This window comes from Lucilia sericata, unplaced genomic scaffold, assembly GCF_015586225.1.
Source record: "Lucilia sericata isolate MDLA Ls3-8-SP2 unplaced genomic scaffold, ASM1558622v1 Contig001051F_arrow, whole genome shotgun sequence".
Lineage (NCBI taxonomy): Eukaryota > Metazoa > Arthropoda > Insecta > Diptera > Calliphoridae > Lucilia > Lucilia sericata.
In genome coordinates, this window is record NW_023995029.1 from 30,001 (window position 1) to 53,270 (window position 23,270).

General features: G+C 31.7%; 1 protein-coding gene across 1 annotated transcript in view; it reads right to left on the reverse strand.

Moving 5' to 3' along the window:
* Positions 1–23,270, reverse strand: part of LOC119609738 (lysyl oxidase homolog 3B) — a 42,662-nt gene that overhangs the window by 10,279 nt on the left and 9,113 nt on the right.

Genomic DNA, 23,270 nt, shown 5'->3' on the forward strand with positions numbered 1-23,270 from the left:
AAACTTAAAATTAAAGGATGCCAGCCTTTTTAATTTTTCTTAATAAACTTTTTATAAATATTTTTATATTTCTTAATTTCTTAAATTTTTCCGTTTTCTAAGCCATGTATTTATTTAAAGACCACAAAATTGAAACTAAAATTTCGATTTTAAAATTGTATAGAACAAAAGCTTGCCATCCAATTGCAAAGGCTTTTGCAATCGTATTATTTTTCGTTTTTTTTTTTCTAAAAGTTCTAAACAAAACTATAATAATAATGAAATGATTTAATGTTGTTATAGATAGATCGTTTTTAAAATTACAAAAACAATTCATTAGAAACAATTGTGAAAAACAAAAACATGCAACAAACACATGTTTGTATTTGTATTTTTTAGATAATTCGTTAAATGTTTTTGTTAGTATTCGAACTCGCGTTTGAGAAGCTCATCACAAAAAATTCGAATTCGAAAAATCTATACACCAACAAATGGGAAAAACAAAACAAAACATAAATACATATATAGACTGATACAGATGCAAAGATTTAGCAACAACAACAAAATCTACATTTGAAATTAATCTAAATAATCTATGAACTTCAAATAGCGGAACCGTTTTATTTTCAAATTTTTCTAATTCAAGCTGCTGTTTGTTAGTCTTTGTGCTTGTATGTGTTTGTATGTGCCCCCAGCTTAAAGAGGGGCGATCTGACTTGGATATGATGACATAGAAACACACATTTCAGTTCAGTTTTATTCGATTTTTATCAATGGGGTTGTTGAATCTCTTTCTGATTTTTTTGCTATTCATGTTTTATTTATTAAAGTGATGACGTTATAAATATGCTGTTTGGGGTATCATTGTTTTTTTTTTCATAATATTTTAATGTTTTCTTTTAATGGGGATTGGCAAAATCCAAAATGTGTGTTTTTTACGAACAAAATAAATATTTGCAATATATGAAAACTGGATCATAAAAGTTAATATAGAACAGAATATACATATTTATATTTGACTATAGACTACAATATTGAATAGACTAAAGAATTGACTAGACTAGAATATCGACTAGACCAATAGACTAGACTATAGACTAAATTATAGAGCAGACCACAGACTAGACTATAGACTACAAAATAGACTACACTATAGACTATACTATAGACTATACTATAGACTATACTATAGACTACACTATAGATTACAATATAGACTAGACTATAGACTAGACAATAGACTAGACTATAGACTAGACTATAGACTAGACTATAAACTAGACTATAGACTAGACTATAGACTAGACTATAGACTAGACTATAGACTAGACTATAGACTAGACCACAGCTAGACTACTGGCTAGACTATAGACTAGGCTACAGACTATAGACTAGGCTAGACTATAGACTAGACTATAGACTAGACCATAGACTAGACTATAGACTATACTATAAACTAGATTATAGACTAGGACTATGGATTAGACTATAACTAGACTAGAGAGACTAGACTAGGAGATAGACTATAGACTAGACTATAGACTAGACTAGGACTAGACTATAGACTAGACTATAGACTAGACTATAGACTAGACTATAGACTGACATAGACTAGACTATAGACTAGACTATAGACTAGACTATAGATTAGACTATAGAACTAGGACTATAGACTAGACTAGACTACTAGACTAGTCTAGGACTAGACTAGACTAGACTACTAGACTAAACTAGACTAGACTAGACTAGACTAGACTAGACTAGACTAGACTAGACTAGACTAGACTAGACTAGACTAGACTAAAGACTAGACTAGACTAGACTAGACTAGACTATAGACTAGACTAGACTAGACTAGACTAGACTAGACTAGACTATAGACTAGACTAGACTAGACTAGACAGACTTGACTAGACTTACAGACTAGACTAGACTATAGACTAGACTAGACAAGACTAGACTAGGACTAAGACTAGACTAGACTAGACTAGACTAGACTAGACTAGACTAAGCTAGACTAGACTAGACTAGACTAGACTAGACTAGACTACTAGACTAGACTAGACTAGACTAGACTAGACTAGACTAGACTAGAGACTGATATAGACTAGACTGGACTATAGACTAGACTAGACTAGACTAGACTAGACTAGACTAGACTAGACTAGACTAGACTAGACTAGACTAGAATAGACTAGACTAGAATAGACTAGACTAGACTAGACTAGACTAGACTAGACTAGACTAGACTAGACTAGACTAGACTAGACTAGACTAGACTATAGACTAGACTATAGACTGGACTATAGACTGGACTATAGACTAGACTATAGACTAGACTATAGACTAGACTATAGACTATACGATAGACTATACATAGACTAACTATAGACTAGACTATAGACTAGACTATAGACTAGACTATAGACTAGACTATAGACTAGACTATAGACTAGACTATAGACTAACTATAGACTAGACTATAGACTAGACTATAGACTAGACTATAGACTAGACTATAGACTAGACTTATAGACTAGACTATAGACTAGGACTATAGACTAGACTATAGACTAGACTATAGACTAACTATAGACTAGACTATAGACTAGAACTATAGACTAGACTATAGGACTAGACTATAGACTAGACTATAGACTAGACTATAAGACTAGACTATAGACTAGACTATAGACTAGACTATAGACTAGACTATAGACTAGACCTATAGACTAGACTATAGACTAGACTATAGACTAGACATAGACTAGACTATAGACTAGACTATAGACTAGACTATAGACTAGACTATAGAGTCTAGACTATAGACTAGACTATAGACTAGACTATAGACTAGACTATAGACTAGACTATAGACTGAGACTATAGACTAGACTATAGACTAGACTAAGACTAGACTATAGACTAGACTATAACTAGACTATAGACTTAGACTATAGACTAGACTATAGACTAGACTATAGACTAGACTATAGACTAGACTATAGACTAGACTATAGACTAGACTATAGACTAGACTATAGACTAGACTATGACTAGACTATAGACTAGACTATAGACTAGACTATAGACTAGACATAGACTAGACTATAGACTAGACTATAGACTAGACTATAGACTAGACTATAGACTAGACTATAGACTAGACTATAGACTAGACTATAGACTAGACTATAGACTAGACTATAGACTAGACTATAGACTAGACTATAGACTAGACTATAGACTAGACTATAGACTAGACTATAGACTAGACTATAGACTAGACTATAGACTAGACTATAGACTAGACTATAGACTAGACTATAGACTAGACTATAGACTAGACTATAGACTAGACTATAGACTAGACTATAGACTAGACTATAGTCTAGTCTATAGTCTAGACTATAGACTAGACTATAGACTAGACTATAGACTAGACTATAGACTAGATAGACTAGACTATAGACGACTATAGACTAGACCACAGACTAGACTACTGGCTAGACTATAGACTAGGCTACAGACTATAGACTAGGCTAGACTATAGACTAGACTATAGACTAGACCATAGACTAGACTATAGACTATACTATAGACTAGATTATAGACTAGACTATGGATTAGACTATAGACTATACTATAGACTAGATTATAGACTAGACTATGGATTAGACTATAAACTAGACTAGAGACTAGACTAGACTATAGACTAGACTATAGACTAGACTATAGACTAGACCACAGACTAGACTACTGGCTAGACTATAGACTAGGCTACAGACTATAGACTAGGCTAGACTATAGACTAGGCTAGACTATAGACTAGACCATAGACTAGACTATAGACTATACTATAGACTAGATTATAGACTAGACTATGGATTAGACTATAACTAGACTAGAGACTAGACTAGAGACTAGACTATAGACTAGACTATAGACTAGACTATAGACTAGACTATAGACTAGACTATAGACTAGACTATAGACTAGACTATAGATTAGGACTATAGACTAGACTATAGACTAGACCTAGACTATAGACTAGTCTAGACTAGACTAGACTAGACTAGACTAGACTAGACTAGACTAGACTAGACTAGACTAGACTAGACTAGACTAGACTAGACTAGACTAGACTAGACTAGACTAGACTAGACTAAGACTAGACTAGACTAGACTAGACTATAGACTAGACTAGACTAGACTAGACTAGACTAGACTAGACTAGACTAGACTAGACTAGACTAGACTAGACTAGACTAGACTAGACTAGACTAGACTAGACTAGACTAGACTAGACTAGACTAGACTAGACTAGACTAGACTAGACTAGACTAGACTAGACTAGACTAGACTAGACTAGACTAGACTAGACTAGACTAGACTTGACTAGACTACAGACTACAGACTAGACTAGACTATAGACTAGACAAGACTAGACTAGACTAGACTAGACTAGACTAGACTAGACTAGACTAGACTAGACTAGACTAGACTAGACTAGACTAGACTAGACTAGACTAGACTAGACTAGACTAGACTAGAGACTAGACTATAGACTAGACTGGACTATAGACTAGACTAGACTAGAATAGACTAGACTAGACTAGACTAGACTAGACTAGACTAGACTATAGACTAGACTATGGACTGGACTATAGACTAGACTATAGACTAGACTATAGACTAGACTATAGACTAGACTATAGACTAGACTATAGACTAGACTATAGACTAGACTATAGACTAGACTATAGACTAGACTATAGACTAGACTATAGACTAGACTATAGACTAGACTATAGACTAGACTATAGACTAGACTAGACTATAGACTAGACTATAGACTAGACTAGACTAGACTATAGACTAGACTATAGACTAGACTATAGACTAGACTATAGACTAGACTATAGACTAGACTATAGACTAGACTATAGACTAGACTATAGACTAGACTATAGACTAGACTATAGACTAGACTATAGACTAGACTATAGACTAGATATAGACTAGACTATAGACTAGACTATAGACTAGACTATAGACTAGACTATAGACTAGACTATAGACTAGACTATAGACTAGACTAGACTAGACTATAGACTAGACTATAGACTAGACTATAGACTAGACTATAGACTAGACTATAGACTAGACTATAGACTAGACTATAGACTAGACTATAGACTAGACTATAACTAGACTATAGACTAGACTATAGACTAGACTATAGACTAGACTATAGACTAGACTATAGACTAGACTATAGACTAGACTATAGACTAGACTATAGACTAGACTATAGACTAGACTATAGACTAGACTATAGACTAGACTATAGACTAGACTATAGACTAGACTATAGACTAGCTATAGACTAGACTATAGACTAGACTATAGACTAGACTATAGACTAGACTATAGACTAGACTATAGACTAGACTATAGACTAGACTATAGACTAGACTATAGACTAGACTATAGACTAGACTATAGACTAGACTATAGACTAGACTATAGACTAGACTATAGACTAGACTATAGACTAGACTATAGACTAGACTATAGACTAGACTATAGACTAGACTATAGACTAGACTATAGACTAGACTATAGACTAGACTATAGACTAGACTATAGACTAGACTATAGACTAGACTATAGACTAGACTATAGACTAGACTATAGACTAGACTATAGACTAGACTATAGACTAGACTATAGACTAGACTATAGACTAGACTATAGACTAGACTATAGACTAGACTATAGACTAGACTATAGACTAGACTATAGACTAGACTATAGACTAGACTATAGACTAGACTATAGACTAGACTATAGACTAGACTATAGACTAGACTATAGACTAGACTATAGACTAGACTATAGACTAGACTATAGACTAGACTATAGACTAGACTATAGACTAGACTATAGACTAGACTATAGACTAGACTATAGACTAGACTATAGACTAGACTATAGACTAGACTATAGACTAGACTATAGACTAGACTATAGACTAGACTATAGACTAGACTATAGACTAGACTATAGACTAGACTATTCAGCACATTTGGGCAAGTTTCTGCATTACTTACTTTTAAATAGTGTATGATTTATTTAACCGTTTTAAAATACTAAAATCTTTAGTATATTAATATAAAATACCATTTAACATGCTAGTCTTCCATATGCCTTATAATAACAAAATTTATTTTAATTTTAGGAACCTTTTTCTCTTTTAGCATAATATGCTGTCGCTTTTGGATTAAGTTGCAGTTATTCAGTTTACTTGTGTGTCCTTGGAAAGGAAGTATATGAAGCGACAGTTTTTTGTATTTATATTTGTGCTTATAATATGCTGATACGTTGTTATAACATTTGTGTAATGTGCAGCAGCTTAAAGGGAGATAAATATATTCTTATATACTCTTTTTTTAATCTATAACTTGAACCTACTAAGTAGACAATGAATACTTAGTATCTCTAGGTAATGGAAACTTTTATGCGTACTGCATTAGCACTTGTTTAGCAAACCAAAGGTGCTGCGTTGCAGTGTATGTTGTTATTGTCTGTTTAGAGATAGCACCACCCCCCCCCCCCCCCCAAACTGCAGGGTATTTTTACATACAAACCCTCAGACGTTATGCTGTTCATACATGGACAATTTTTTCGTATATTTTAATAAAAATGTCAACTGCAGTAAAATGCTAGCGCAAGTAAGTCACAGGAATATTATGTTAAAGTTTTAGGAAGTAAAGAAGGAAATGCCTTAAATAATTTTTATTTAATACGAATTTATAGAGAAATTTGAAACAAATTTTGAGAAATGTGTGTTTTTAATTTATGAATAAACATTTAATTCAAAGTTTATTTTAAGGTTTCTGTATACTATTTACCCCTCAAAATTAAGACTACGTGACTTATGTCACAACATGTCAATATATGATTATTTTTTTTTGATATTATTTATTGCACAAATTGTTGCCATTATAAAATTAAAACGTTTCAACAAAACATTTGCAAAAATCATTATAATTATTTTCAACATTAATCTACAAATCATTAGCCCATATCTAAGTTTTAGAGAATATAAATAGCAAGCAACAAAAGTAATCATTATAGATTTTGTAGCTACAACAATATTTAGCAAAAAAAAAAATAATTTCAAAAATATTTCAAATGAAACGCCATATAATGTGTATAATAATGAATGAATGAACTTGACTCTGAAAAACTACACGCGCGTAGCGTTTGTTGCATGTGGCAAATTTTTGTAAATTCCAACAATAAAAAAAATAAAACTACTAAAACAATAGTTTGCAAAAAATTATAAGTAAAGCCTTCAGAAAAAACATGTGGTTAAAATATACAATTTTAAGCGCGCACAAAATTGTCATTATTTGGCGGAAAGTCAGGCGCTATTAGATACTAGATCAAAAACAATAGATGATGTGAGTAGTTAGGGGTTAGAGCCGCTTGTCTGTTAGAGCTGTTTATAATGATTTCATTATGTATTTATGAAAATATAATTTATGTTTATGGCTTGTTTATTTAAATAAATACATTTTGAGTGGGTGAGTGTGATAGAAAGCTAAAGTAAGGCAATTTGCATGGAAATTATATCAAGTGGAAATATTATAAGCTATTTTCCAAAAAAAAGTGAAGTAGACAGTAAATTAGCAGATAGTTAGTTAAACAGCCTAAAAGTAGGCAATTAGTTTTGCTAAAAGTGTAGTGTTTGCCAAACTTTGTTTATAAATTTATTTTCAAATGTTTAATAACATATTTTTCTTGTTTTTTTGTTTAACTGCCTAAAATTATACTACGAATTTTGCTAAATTCTAATGCCTAAATATATGCTTTACAATATTTCCTAAACAAAATACAAAATCTCAAGTAATATTTTATATACAACACCAAAACAGTTGTAAATGTTGCCAGTAGACAAATTTGTATGTTTCCATTTCTACTTTTTCTTATTTTGTGGCTAAAATATCTGCTTGATAAATGGCTCCCTAAGGTATGTTATGATTTTTGTTAGTTTTATTTCACTCTTTTCCTCTACTATACAAAAATTCAGTTTATTTTTATGTTTTCATTTAAATTGCTTTATCTTTAACACCATTTTCCACCAATTTTATACATGTTTTTCCTTTACAACCTACCTCCCTGATAACCTTAAAATTTACTCCCAGTTTTAAAGCTTTAACAATATCCAAAGAGATGACAATATGTGTTATTCTCTGCCTGATTTCATGTTTTTATTTGGTTGACATGTTGTCTGTCAATATTTTCATACATCCGCATATAAAATTTGTATAATTTTTACATATTTAATCACTCAACCATTGACAACAGCTACAACATAGTAGCATCAACATTATTGTCGTCATCATCAGTCAACAGCAGTCGTTACAACAACAATTACACCTACAACACCAACGATTAACAAACATGCACATTCTTGTTTATATATTTATGTTTAAGTACTCCACATTAAGGCTGCGTAAGACAATGGGTCGTGAAATTTGTATATACGAACTACAAAAAGATACTGTAGATTTCATTACACAGCCCAGTTAGTTTCCCTATTGCTAGTTCCCTCGTTAGTTATTATTACAATTTTATTTTTCATATATACCTAAGGATATACAGTAAGTTTTTCGTATATATTTAAAATTCCAACAATATAATATTTGTTTTATAAATAAAGCAAAATATTTATATAGCAAATATTCAATAAAGCTTTTGTCAGCCTTAAGATATGCTTTATTTTTTGACTATGATTTTATTTTAAAGAAACGAAAAACGATTTTCTACAAATTAAATTATTTAATTAATTATAAAATAGCGTTTTATTTCCATGCGAATATTATTAAGTATCTCTATGTTATTGAAGTTTAGGAAATAAATAAATTAATATTCAACGCCTGAGAGTATATAACATTTCTGTTTAGTTTAAATGCACCTTAGGATATGCAATATTGTGTATTCTATAATTTGTATTGAAACGAAGGGAAAAAGTACACAAAACCTGAACTGTTATAAGGACTAGTCTACAGTGTAGTCTAGTCTATCGTTTAGTCTATAGTCTAGTTTATATCCTAGTCTGCAATCTAGTCTATAGTCTAGTTTATAGTCTAGTTTATAGTCTAGTCTATAGTCTAGTATAGTTTATAGTCTAGTTTATACTCTAGTCTATAGTCTAGTCTATAGTCTAGTCTATAGTCTAGTCTATAGTCTAGTCTATAGTCTAGTCTATAGTCTAGTCTATAGTCTAGTCTATAGTTATAGTCTATAGTCTAGTCTATAGTCTAGTCTATAGTCTAGTCTATAGTCTAGTCTATAGTCTAGTCTATAGTCTAGTCTATAGTCTAGTCTATAGTAGTCTATAGTCTAGTCTATAGTCTAGTCTATAGTCTAGTCTATAGTCTAGTCTATAGTCTAGTCTATAGTCTAGTCTATAGTCTAGTCTATAGTCTAGTCTATAGTAGTCTATAGTCTAGTCTATAGTCTATAGTCTAGTCTATAGTCTAGTCTATAGTCTAGTCTATAGTCTAGTCTATAGTCTAGTCATAGTCTAGTCTATAGTCTAGTCTATAGTCTAGTCTATAGTCTAGTCTATAGTCTACTATAGTATAGTCTAAGTCTAGATAGTCTAGTCTATAGTCTAGTCTATAGTCTAGTCTATAGTCTAGTCTATAGTCTAGTCTATAGTCTAGTCTATAGTCTAGTCTATAGTCTAGTCTATAGTCTAGTCTATAGTCTAGTCTATAGTCTAGACTATAGTCTAGTCTATAGTCTAGTCTATAGTCTAGTCTATAGTCTAGTCTATAGTCTAGTCTATAGTCTAGTCTATAGTCTAGTCTATAGTCTAGTCTATAGTCTAGTCTATAGTCTAGTCTATAGTCTAGTCTATAGTCTAGTCTATAGTCTAGTCTATAGTCTAGTCTATAGTCTAGTCTATAGTCTAGTCTATAGTCTAGTCTATAGTCTAGTCTATAGTCTAGTCTATAGTCTAGTCTATAGTCTAGTCTATAGTCTAGTCTATAGTCTAGTCTATAGTCTAGTCTATAGTCTAGTCTATAGTCTAGTCTATAGTCTAGTCTATAGTCTAGTCTATAGTCTAGTCTATAGTCTAGTCTATAGTCTAGTCTATAGTCTAGTCTATAGTCTAGTCTATAGTCTAGTCTATAGTCTAGTCTATAGTCTAGTCTATAGTCTAGTCTATAGTCTAGTCTATAGTCTAGTCTATAGTCTAGTCTATAGTCTAGTCTATAGTCTAGTCTATAGTCTAGTCTATAGTCTAGTCTATAGTCTAGTCTATAGTCTAGTCTATAGTCTAGTCTATAGTCTAGTCTATAGTCTAGTCTATAGTCTAGTCTATAGTCTAGTCTATAGTCTAGTCTATAGTCTAGTCTATAGTCTAGTCTATAGTCTAGTCTATAGTCTAGTCTATAGTCTAGTCTATAGTCTAGTCTATAGTCTAGTCTATAGTCTAGTCTATAGTCTAGTCTATAGTCTAGTCTATAGTCTAGTCTATAGTCTAGTCTATAGTCTAGTCTATAGTCTAGTCTATAGTCTAGTCTATAGTCTAGTCTATAGTCTAGTCTATAGTCTAGTCTATAGTCTAGTCTATAGTCTAGTCTATAGTCTAGTCTATAGTCTAGTCTATAGTCTAGTCTATAGTCTAGTCTATAGTCTAGTCTATAGTCTAGTCTATAGTCTAGTCTATAGTCTAGTCTATAGTCTAGTCTATAGTCTAGTCTATAGTCTAGTCTATAGTCTAGTCTATAGTCTAGTCTATAGTCTATAGTCTAGTCTATAGTCTAGTCTATAGTCTATCTATGGTCTATTCTATAGTCTAGTCTATAGTCTAGTCTATAGTCTAGTCTATAGTCTAGTCTATAGTCTAGTCTATAGTCTAGTCTCTCTATAGTCTAGTCTAGTCTATAGTCTATAGTCTAGTCTATAGTCTATAGTCTATGGTCTAGTCTATAGTCTAGTCTAGTCTATAGTCTAGTCTAGTCTAGTCTATAGTCTAGTCTAGTCTATAGTCTAGTCTAGTCTATAGTCTAGTCTATAGTCTAGTCTATAGTCTAGTCTATAGTCTAGTCTATAGTCTAGTCTATAGTCTAGTCTATAGTCTAGTCTATAGTCTAGTCTATAGTCTCTCTATAGTCTAGTCTATAGTCTAGTCTATAGTCTAGTCTATAGTCTAGTCTATAGTCTAGTCTATAGTCTAGTCTATAGTCTAGTCTATAGTCTAGTCTATAGTCTAGTCTATAGTCTAGTCTATAGTCTAGTCTATAGTCTAGTCTATAGTCTAGTCTATAGTCTAGTCTATAGTCTAGTCTATAGTCTAGTCTATAGTCTAGTCTATAGTCTAGTCTATAGTCTAGTCTATAGTCTAGTCTATAGTCTAGTCTATAGTCTAGTCTATAGTCTAGTCTATAGTCTAGTCTATAGTCTAGTCTATAGTCTAGTCTATAGTCTAGTCTATAGTCTAGTCTATAGTCTAGTCTATAGTCTAGTCTATAGTCTAGTCTATAGTCTAGTCTATAGTCTAGTCTATAGTCTAGTCTATAGTCTAGTCTATAGTCTAGTCTATAGTCTAGTCTATAGTCTAGTCTATAGTCTAGTCTATAGTCTAGTCTATAGTCTAGTCTATAGTCTAGTCTATAGTCTAGTCTATAGTCTAGTCTATAGTCTAGTCTATAGTCTAGTCTATAGTCTAGTCTATAGTCTAGTCTATAGTCTAGTCTATAGTCTAGTCTATAGTCTAGTCTATAGTCTAGTCTATAGTCTAGTCTATAGTCTAGTCTATAGTCTAGTCTATAGTCTAGTCTATAGTCTAGTCTATAGTCTAGTCTATAGTCTAGTCTATAGTCTAGTCTATAGTCTAGTCTATAGTCTAGTCTATAGTCTAGTCTATAGTCTAGTCTTATCTAGTCTATAGTCTAGTCTATAGTCTAGTCTATAGTCTAGTCTATAGGCTAGTCTACGGTCCAGTCTATAGTCTGGTCTAGTATATTGTCTAGTCTATTGTCTAATCTGTATCCTAGTCTGTATTCTAGTTTATAGTCTAGTCTATAGTCTAGTCTAAAGTCTAGTCTATAGTGAAGTCTATAGTCTAGCCTATAGTCGAGTATGTTGCTGGTCTAGTCTTTAGTCTGGTCTATGGTTTCGTCTATAGTCTGGTGTATTATCTATACTCTTCAATTAATATAGAATATTTCATTCATGTCTTTAGAAGATTTCCTTCAGCAAATTATAAGCTAATTCTTACCTAAATTACAAATTCCTCAAAATATGCTACAGATATTTTGTTTTGTTATAAAAATAATTAATATTGCTAGAACCAAAAGTTAAATCTCAAATATTTTTTTAACAAATATGAATTAAATTTACAAATAATACCTTGACTTATGCAGACATTTAACCTTTTTATTTAATAATAAAAAACTTTAAAATCCCAAAAAATAAATTTTAAATAAAAATTCACTTAAGATTTTAAAAGATGTGTATATAAAAAATATATATAAAAAACAGGGTTAAAAGTTAAATATAAAAATGTTAAAATCTCTTAGAAAAAACACAATTTATTAAAACAAGTAAGTAAAACCCAACAATAAGCCTATAGTTGCTATAGATAAATATATAAAAAAATTGTATACCTAACTAAATTACATGTTTTAAAAAAGTTCTCCCTATTTGATAACTAAAAATAAATTTCGATATAAATTGCATTAAATTGTAGGCTTTAGTTAAAATAAAAATGTTTAGATTTAATATTGCCTTGCTCTTTGTTTTTTTCTCTAACAGACTTAAAGTATGCAGTAGTTTATTATTCATTTCTAAATAATACATATGCTATAGAGATTTATATCTGGATTATTTTCATTTAGTTTGCTTTTATGTTCTTTTTTTATATTAAAACAATACATTTTGCTGATTTTATATGTGTAAAAATATATGCAAAATCTTATATTTCTTTTGTATTATAGATTTTGTTTTTATTTTTTGATAATTTTTTCCTGTTACGTTGTGATCTAAGATATTCCTTCTAACTTCAAACTAAAGAAAACCAACAGAATTTATTATAAATGATGATGATAGTTTTTGTATATGTTTCCAAAAATAATAAAAATTCAATGTATAATTTTGTTCATTTCTGGGAAAGGGGAAAGGAATAACTCTTATTCACACATGTGTATCCTGAAAGCAATACATCATCAAGTGGTAAGAGTTACAATAATACAATACAATTCAAGTTGCTGCAACAACTATGGCAAAACACAACAACAAAAACATTACAAAGTCACAACATAATACAACATCAGAGCAATAACAAACGGAAATCCGTTATACATTCAGAAATACATACACAAACTACTACAACTACATGATGCAATATTTCCAAGCACAGAGAATCAGAGTACATGTAGGAAAGAGAGCGAAAGATGGCAAAATAATAAATGAAAAGGACACAAACACAGACAGAAATCATACTTTAAACAAATGTTGTTATTTGCCAAAGACACTGACAAACTCCAAACTCAGTTCTAGTTCTGTTCTGTTCTATTTCAGTTCAGTTCTAGTTTAGTTCTAGTTTAGTTCTAGTTTAGTTCTAGTTCAGTTCTAGTTCAGTTCTAGTTCAGTTCTAGTTCAGTTCTAGTTCAGTTCTAGTTCAGTTCTAGTTCAGTTCTAGTTCAGTTCTAGTTCAGTTCTAGTTCAGTTCTAGTTCAGTTCTAGTTCAGTTCTAGTCAGTTCTAGTTCAGTTCTAGTTCAGTTCTAGTTCAGTTCTAGTTCAGTTCTAGTTCAGTTCTAGTTCAGTTCTAGTTCAGTTCTAGTTCAGTTCTAGTTCAGTTCTAGTTCAGTTCTAGTTCAGTTCTAGTTCAGTTCTAGTTCAGTTCTAGTTCAGTTCTAGTTCAGTTCTAGTTCAGTTCTAGTTCAGTTCTAGTTCAGTTCTAGTTCAGTTCTAGTTCAGTTCTAGTTCAGTTCTAGTTCAGTTCTAGTTCAGTTCTAGTTCAGTTCTAGTTCAGTTCTAGTTCAGTTCTAGTTCAGTTCTAGTTCAGTTCTAGTTCAGTTCTAGTTCAGTTCTAGTTCAGTTCTAGTTCAGTTCTAGTTCAGTTCTAGTTCAGTTCTAGTTCAGTTCTAGTTCAGTTCTAGTTCAGTTCTAGTTCAGTTCTAGTTCAGTTCTAGTTCAGTTCTAGTTCAGTTCTAGTTCAGTTCTAGTTCAGTTCTAGTTCAGTTCTAGTTCAGTTCTAGTTCAGTTCTAGTTCAGTTCTAGTTCAGTTCTAGTTCAGTTCTAGTTCAGTTCTAGTTCAGTTCTAGTTCAGTTCTAGTTCAGTTCTAGTTCAGTTCTAGTTCAGTTCTAGTTCAGTTCTAGTTCAGTTCTAGTTCAGTTCTAGTTCAGTTCTAGTTCAGTTCTAGTTCAGTTCTAGTTCAGTTCTAGTTCAGTTCTAGTTCAGTTCTAGTTCAGTTCTAGTTCAGTTCTAGTTCAGTTCTAGTTCAGTTCTAGTTCAGTTCTAGTTCAGTTCTAGTTCAGTTCTAGTTCAGTTCTAGTTCAGTTCTAGTTCAGTTCTAGTTCAGTTATAGTTCAGTTATAGTTCAGTTATAGTTCAGTTCTAGTTCAGTTCTAGTTCAGTTCTAGTTCAGTTCTAGTTCAGTTCTAGTTCAGTTCTAGTTCAGTTCTAGTTCAGTTCTAGTCAGTTCTGGTTCAGTTCTAGTTCAGTTCTAGTTCAGTTCTAGTTCAGTTCTAGTTCAGTTCTAGTTCAGTTCTAGTTCAGTTCTAGTTCAGTTCTAGTTCTAGTTCAGTTCTAGTTCAGTTCTAGTTCAGTTCTAGTTCAGTTCTAGTTCAGTTCTAGTTCAGTTCTAGTTCAGTTCTAGTTCAGTTCTAGTTCAGTTCTAGTTCAGTTTTCTAGTTTCAGTTCTAGTTCAGTTTAGTTCAGTTCTAGTTCAGTCTATTCAGTTCTAGTTCAGTTCTAGTTCAGTTCTAGTTCAGTTCTAGTTCAGTTCTAGTTCAGTTCTAGTTCAGTTCTAGTTCAGTTCTAGTTCAGTTCTAGTTCAGTTCTAGTTCAGTTCTAGTTCAGTTCTAGTTCAGTTCTAGTTCAGTTCTAGTTCAGTTCTAGTTCAGTCTAGTTCAGTTCTAGTTCAGTTCTAGTTCAGTTCTAGTTCAGTTCTAGTTCAGTTCTAGTTCAGTTCTAGTTCAGTTCTAGTTCAGTTCTAGTTCAGTTCTAGTTCAGTTCTAGTTCAGTTCTAGTTCAGTTCTAGTCAGTTCTAGTTCAGTTCTAGTTCAGTTCTAGTTCAGTTCTAGTTCAGTTCTAGTTCAGTTCTAGTTCAGTTCTAGTTCAGTTCTAGTTCAGTTCTAGTTCAGTTCTAGTTCAGTTCTAGTTCAGTTCTAGTTCAGTTCTAGTTCAGTTCTAGTTCAGTTCTAGTTCAGTTCTAGTTCAGTTCTAGTTCAGTTCTAGTTCAGTTCTAGTTCAGTTCTAGTTCAGTTCTAGTTCAGTTCTAGTTCAGTTCTAGTTCAGTTCTAGTTCAGTTCTAGTTCAGTTCTAGTTCAGTTCTAGTTCAGTTCCAGTTTACTTCTAGTTCAGTTTTAGTCGAAACTGGAGACAAAATGTAATCTTTGGTGCTAAAACTTCTTTTTCTCAGTGTTAACAAAAACATTTACAAAAATTGCAACAATTTTTGTAAAATTCAATACAAATTACAATGAAAATGCACACAGATGTTGAAACAAACTAAAATCTACACTGGCATGTTGCTAGAAATGATGTTCGTTTGTACGGTTGAGTTCAAACAATATTAAAAATGATTATAATAGAAAATCATGTTGAAATCAATGATAAATTGTTGTCTACAAAAAACATCTACAATGAAACCTACAATATACAAACACACTTAACAGAAGAAAAAACAAATTATCTGAAAATTACTAAATATCAATTAAATGGCAATTCATTAGAAAATGACAAATTTATATTTAACATACTTGCATACAATAGAAAAGTTTTGGCTTTTTTATCTTGGAAAGAAAGGAAAATACTTTTTGTGTTGCAAATTTAGGTCAACAAAGAAAGTTAAAGTAACTTATGTTGCGGTTATGGTTTGGAAACTTATTAAACTGCAAAAAGATGTAGTGTCAATGATAAAACAAAATGAGGTTTGTGGTCAAACCAATTGTTTAAAGAAAGTATCATGTCAATTTGTTAATTATTTAATGTAACAATGTTCAAATTAGGTTTGATTTGGGGGACTAGTTTTGAGCCTTAAAGTAGGCTAAAGTTTTTTAATTACTTAAACGATTATAAAAACTTATTTTATGGGTAGTTTAATCCTTTGATATTTTCTAATGCTATTTTCTTTTATACATATAACTTTTCTCTATACAAAGTCCAACGAGTACCTTGCCCTTAAAATATGCTTTAAAAATTTCATAGTAATTTGTTGGCTTTCATGTTTATTTAGGGTAGTTTTGTTTAGAATGCTAGAACTACTCAAGATAAACACATTTCAATAACTTGACCTTAAAACTATGCAATAATATTTTCTAAACTATTTGACATTTAAGTAGGCAATACAATTTTTCAAAACTGCTATGTATATGGTAAAGGGCAAAAAATTACTGTGACCTATAAACTAACCCAGTGAATAGAAATAAATGGAACTGAACCAGAACTGAACTAGAAACTGAACTAGAACTGAACTAGAACTGAACTAGAACTGAACTAGAACTGAAACTAGAACTGAAACTAGAACTGAACTAGAAACTAGAACTGAACTAGAACTGAACTAGAACTGAACTAGACTGAACTAGAACTGCAACTAGAACTGAACTAGAACTGAACTAGAACTGAACTAGAACTGAACTAGAACTGAACTAGAACTGAACTAGAACTGAACTAGAACTGAACTAGAACTGCTGAACTAGAACTGAACTAGACTGAATCTAGACCTGAACTAGAACTGAACTAGAACTGAACTAGAACTGAACTAGAACTGAACTAGAACTGAACTAGAACTGAACTAGAACTGAACTAGAACTGAACTAGAACTGAACTAGAAACTGAACTAGAACTGAACTAGAACTGAACTAGAACTGAACTAGAACTGAACTAGAAACTGAACTAGAACTGAACTAGAAACTGAAACTGAACTGACTACTGAACTAGGAACTGAACTAGAACTGACTGAACTGACTAAAACTGACTAAAAACTGAACTAGAACTGAACTAAAACTGAACTAGAACTGAACTAGAACTGAACTAGAACTGGAACTGGAACTGACTATAACTGAACTAGAACTGAACTAGAACTTGAACTAGAACTGAACTAGAACTGAACTAGAACTGAACTAGAACTGAGCTAGAACTGACCAAGAACTGAAAGAGTGTCACTTTTAAATAATAACTCCTTATATGTATGTCATTATACTATGTAGTAAATACTCATTAGCTTCTTTTGATTACACAACAAAAACAAAACTTCTTTTAATTTCTAATATGTAGTGTCTTTTGAAAAAAACAATGAAAACATCTATAAAAATAAATAATCATTTATATGTTAATTTTTGTGTGCAAAATAAAATGTAATAATTTGCCAAATTATTTCAACATCTGCATGAAATAATCATAAACATGGAAAAATACCAAAAATAAAACACATTATTATTTTTCTACATATGAGTAAAGGGAAGACAAACAACCGAAACCACAATAACAAAAAATCATAAAAAACTCATATAGAAACTATTTGGCAACATAAAAAAAGACACCCAAAAATTAATGTGTGTAAATAACTTGAAGAATGTGTTTTAATCCACCACAACAAAAAAACAACAAAAGAAATTATGTTTGACAAAAACAAGTGTCATGAAATGAGAGATATATAGTTGGCAAATACGAAACCAAAAGGGCTGTAATTTAAGATTTTCGAAAATATTTTTTAACATTGCAGTTTAAATTTGTCCTCTTTTACTAATCCGTGGATATATAACAGATAAATCATAGGTAACACAGGTACTTTTATCCTTATTCTCGGTTATGACTACAAACCCTTTGGAAAACTTATATTTAATATGTTTAACCACACCATTTGCTGTAGCGCTTTGAAAAATATCCAAGAATGTCATCAAATACTTGAGTACGTAAAACTCATATAAACCACATGTACACAAAAATCTAACATTTATTGTGTGATTTTTATAGAAAAAACTAAATGTACAAAAAACCAAAATAACGTTCGGTTAAAATTTATGATCTTTGTTAAATGAACAAAAACACAGAATTAACATAAACAAGAAATATTGCATATGTTTTTATTAAATTTGTAATTGAGGCGATAAAGCAACGAAACAGAGAATTAACACAGAACTAGTACAGAACTAGAACAGAACTAGAACAGAACTAGAACAGAACTAGAACAGAACTAGAACAGAACTAGGACAGAACTAGAACTGAACTAGAACTGAACTAGAACTGAACTAGAACTGAACTAGAACTGAACTAGAACTGAACTAGAACTGAATTAGAACTGAACTAGAACAGAACTAGAATAGAACTAGAACAGAACTAGAACAGAACTAGAACAGAATTAGAACAGAACTAGAACAGAACTAGAACAGAACTAGAACAGAACTAGAACAGAACTAGAACTGAACTAGAACAGAACTAGAACAGAACTAGAACAGAACTAGAACAGAACTAGAACAGAACTAGAACAGAACTAGAACAGAACTAGAACAGAACTAGAACAGAACTAGAACAGAACTAGAACAGAACTAGAACAGAACTAGAACAGAACTAGAACAGAACTAGAACAGAACTAGAACAGAACTAGAACAGAACTAGAACAGAACTAGAACAGAACTAGAACAGAACTAGAACAGAACTAGAACAGAAACTAGAACAGAACTAGAACAGAACTAGAACAGAACTAGAACAGAACTAGATTAGAACTAGAACAGAACTAGAACAGAACTAGAACAGAACTAGAACAGAACTAGAACAGAACTAGAACAGAACTAGAACAGAACTACAACAGAACTAGAACAGAACTAGATTTGAAATAGAAAAAGAGTAAATCGTTTGCAGTTTTACGCCTAACGCTTTAATCATATTTTAAGAGCAGTCTTTTTAACTTTGTAATTCATATCGAAAGATGTCATGTTTACCCTTAAGTTGTAGGCGTTGATGTGTGTTATTTTTCTTATTTTATGTTTTTTACCAAAACAAAATTAACATACAAATATTGTGGAAATAACTGAAACTTGCCACATTCCCCTTTTCAATTCCCTCAGACTCCTATGCACAAATACATATACATACAAGCAAAGATCTCTTCTCAACCACAAAATGCCTAATGACTGTTAGGATGTATGGTAATATTACCACTCTTAAAGGTCCTCAACAAATGCCTTTCAACAACAAGCGTTTTATCTTCTTGTTTAAGGAAGAGCAGAAAGGGGTTTTTCCTGCAATAGTCGGAGCAAAAAAAACTTCAACATTTTTTACCAAGAATTTTTAAGGTCTATGAAAAGTAAAAGTTTGTTTTTTGTGGTAAATAATGTTTTATAAAGTATTTAAGAAAAGTTTGTTTAAACTATAAATATTTTTATTTAAAGAATTTGATAGGTTAGTTTTTGTCAGTTGAAGCCTACAAATATGCCATAGTTTTGTTAGCTAAGCAAATATCTGGTTGTGTTACAAAAACTATTACAAAATGAACTTTTCAATTTATTAAGTTTAAAAGTTCAAATGTTGATGAAAGATAAATGTTTCGAAAATTATTTAAAGAATTGAATTAAAAACCTGAAGAAAGGAATATATGTATATAAAAGCAGTAAAAAATTAAAAGCCTACAAGTAGGCAGTATATTTTTAAACTTGCAAAACAAACAAAAAAATAACTAAGATGCAGTAATGGCCTAATTGTGTAATGAAATAAACATTTTACAGAAATTACTTCTGCCAAATAAAAAATTACTTGAATTTGTTCTTCATCATGTCTTCTACAAAAATCTACATGCCATTTTCTTTAGTGGTTCATTGTACAATTTCCTTAATCTTGCCATTTCTTAGCAATTTTCTTAATTTTACACTGTTTTCCCATCATTGACCATTACATGTGCAGCATTAAGTGGAAAATGTCAGCAAAAAATTGCTTGAAATTAAAATTTCTTTAGATATGGAGAATAATCAAAAACAAACCATGAACTGCCGAGAAGAAACTGATGCAGAAGATAGAACAAATGTGACATTTATACGCAGTAACGTACAAACAAGTGCATTACGAAAAACGCAACATTAAATACGAAAATGTATTACAGTGTCAACTTAAATAAATGTAGATAATGAAAAAAAGAAAAATAATGCGACATGAAAAAAACGGCTTTTACAAAAACAACATTCTACACATCGAGACAGTGGAAGCTCCTCTTCGCTGAGTTTTAGTTTTGTTCTAGTTCTAGTTGTGTTCTAGTTCTGTTTTAGTTCTGTTCTGTTCTAGTTCTATTCTAGTTCTGTTCTATTTCTGTTCTAGTTCTGTTCTAGTTCTGTTCTAGTTCTGTTCTAGTTCTGTTATAGTTCTATTCTAGTTCTTTCTAGTTCTGTTCTAGTTCTGTTCTAGTTTCTGTTCTAGTTCTGTTCTATTCTGTTCTAGTTTCTGTTATAGTTCTATTCTAGTTCTGTTCTAGTTCTGTTCTATTTGTTCTAGTTCTGTTCTAGTTCTGTTTCTAGTTTCTGTTATAGTTCTATTCTAGTTCTGTTTCTAGTTTCTGTTCTAGTTCTGTTCTATTTCTGTTCTAGTTCTGTCTTTTCTGTTTCTAGTTCTAGTTCTGTTCTAGTTCTGTTCTAGTTCTGTTCTAGTTCTGTTCTAGTTCTGTCTAGTTCTGTTCTAGTTCTATTCTAGTTCTGTTCTAGTTCTGTTCTATTTCTGTTCTAGTTCTGTTCTAGTTCTGTTCTAGTTCTGTTATAGTTCTATTCTGGTTCTGTTCTAGTTCTGTTCTAGTTCTGTTCTAGTTCTGTTCTAGATTCGAGTTCTGTTCTAGTTCTTTCTAGTTCTGTTCTAGTTCTAGTCTGTTCTAGTTCTGTTCTAGTCTTTCTAGTTCTATTCTAGTTCTGTTCTAGTTTTCTAGTTCTGTTCTAGTTCTGTTCTAGTTCTGTTCTAGTTCTATTCTAGTTCTGTTCTATTTCTGTTCTAGTTCTGTTCTAGTTCTGTTCTAGTTCTGTTCTAGTTCTGTTCTAGTTCTGTTCTAGTTCTATTCTAGTTCTGTTCTAGTCTGTTCTAATTCTGTTCTAGTTCTGTTCTAGTTCTGTTCTAGTTCTGTTCTAGTTCTATTCTAGTTCTGTTCTAGTTCTATTCTAGTTCTGTTCTATTTCTGTTCTAGTTCTGTTCTAGTTCTGTTCTAATTCTGTTCTAGTTCTATTCTAGTTCTGTTCTAGTTCTGTTCTAGTTCTGTTCTAGTTCTGTTCTAGTTCTGTTTCTAGTTCTATTCTAGTTCTGTTTCTAGTTCTGTTTCTAGTTCTGTTCTAATTCTGTTCTAGTTCTGTTCTAGTTCTGTTCTAGTTCTATTCTAGTTCTGTTCTAGTTCTGTTCTAGTTCTGTTCTAGTTCTGTTCTAGTCTGTTCTAGGTTCTGTTCTGTCTAGTTCTGTTCCTAGTTCTGTTCTAGTTCTGTTCTAGTTCTGTTCTAGTGCTGTTCTAGTTCTATTCTAGTTCTAGTTCTAGTTCTGTTCTAGTTCTGTCTAGTTTCCTGTCTAGTTCTATTCTAGTTCGGTTCTAGTTATTCTGTTCCTAGTTCTGTTTTCTAGTTCTGTTCTAGTTCTCTGTTCTAGTTCTGTTCTAGTTCTGTTCCTAGTTTTCTGTTCTAGTTCTGTTCTAAGTTCTGTTCTAGTTCTGTTCTAGTTCTGTTCTAGTCTGGTTTCTAGTTCTGTTCTAGTTCTGTTCTAGTTCTGTTTTAGTTCTGTTTATAGGTTCTGTTCTAGTTCTGTCTAGTTCTGTTCTAGTTCTGGTTCTAGTTCTGTTCTAGTTCTGTTCTAGTTCTTTTCTAGTTCTGTTCTAGTCTGTTTCTACGTTCTGTCTAGTTCTGTTCTAGTTTATGTTCTAGTTAGTTCTAGTATGTTCTAGTTATGTTCTAGTTATGTTCTAGTTATGTTCTAGTTATGTTCTAGTTCTGTTCTAGTTCTGTTCTAGTTCTGTTCTAGTTTCTGTTCTAGTTCTGTTCTAGTTCTGTTCTAGTTCTGTTCTAGTTCTGTTCTAGTTCTGTTCTAGTTCTGTTCTAGTTCTGTTCTAGTTCTGTTCTAGTTCTGTTCTAGTTTTGTTCTAGTTCTGTTCTAGTTCTGTTCTAGTTCTGTTCTAGTTCTGTTCTAGTTCTGTTCTAGTTCTGTTCTAGTTCTGATCTAGTTCTGTTCTAGTTCTGTTCTAGTTCTGTTCTAGTTCTGTTCTAGTTCTGTTCTAGTTCTGTTCTAGTTCTGTTCTAGTTCTGTTCTAGTTCTGCTCTAGTTCTGTTTTAGTTCTGTTCTAGTTCTGTTCTAGTTCCGTTCTAGTTCTATTCTAGTTATGTGTTAGTTATCTTCTAGTTATGTTGTAGTTCTGTTCAAGTCAATTTTTGGTCCTGTAATCCCTTTTGTAAAGTTTTTACTGTTCGAACAATTTATGTTAAGCCTGCTCTATGTGACTTTTATAAACTATTTTCTTTTTGTTAAATCAAGCAAAAAATGTTCTCTGCAGTAGGGAAAAAAACGACTAAAAATATATCCAAGAAAAAAAGCGAATTACACAAAAATTACAACTACTGCATATTGCCGCTGCAATCATTTCTTGATAGAACGCAATACTCTCTAGCATACATGTGCTGGCAACAACATTCATATAAAAGTGTCTCAAATAAGAAAAATAGGAAAAACCCCAAGCAGTTTTATAAAAATGCGTTTCTTTTGTAGATTTAATCACATGCGCAGTTAAGTAAATTACACACACAAACCTGCAACACAGCAAAATGAAATAGGAAAAATAAAAAAAACAAAAAATTGGTTAAAACGCCGTAATACCATGTGTATACATCTTGCCACTATACAGTTTATGCTACAATCTAGATACACAATAAACTTGTGGCATCAAACTACAACTGCAACCAACAATAACTGCATGTGTTGTGAACTAACTGCTCTTTAGAGAGGCACACGTTGATGAACCAAAAAAAAAAGCACACAAAAAATAGCAAGGAATGGAAAAATCCTCTATGCCAACCAGTTAAACATTTAAAAGCT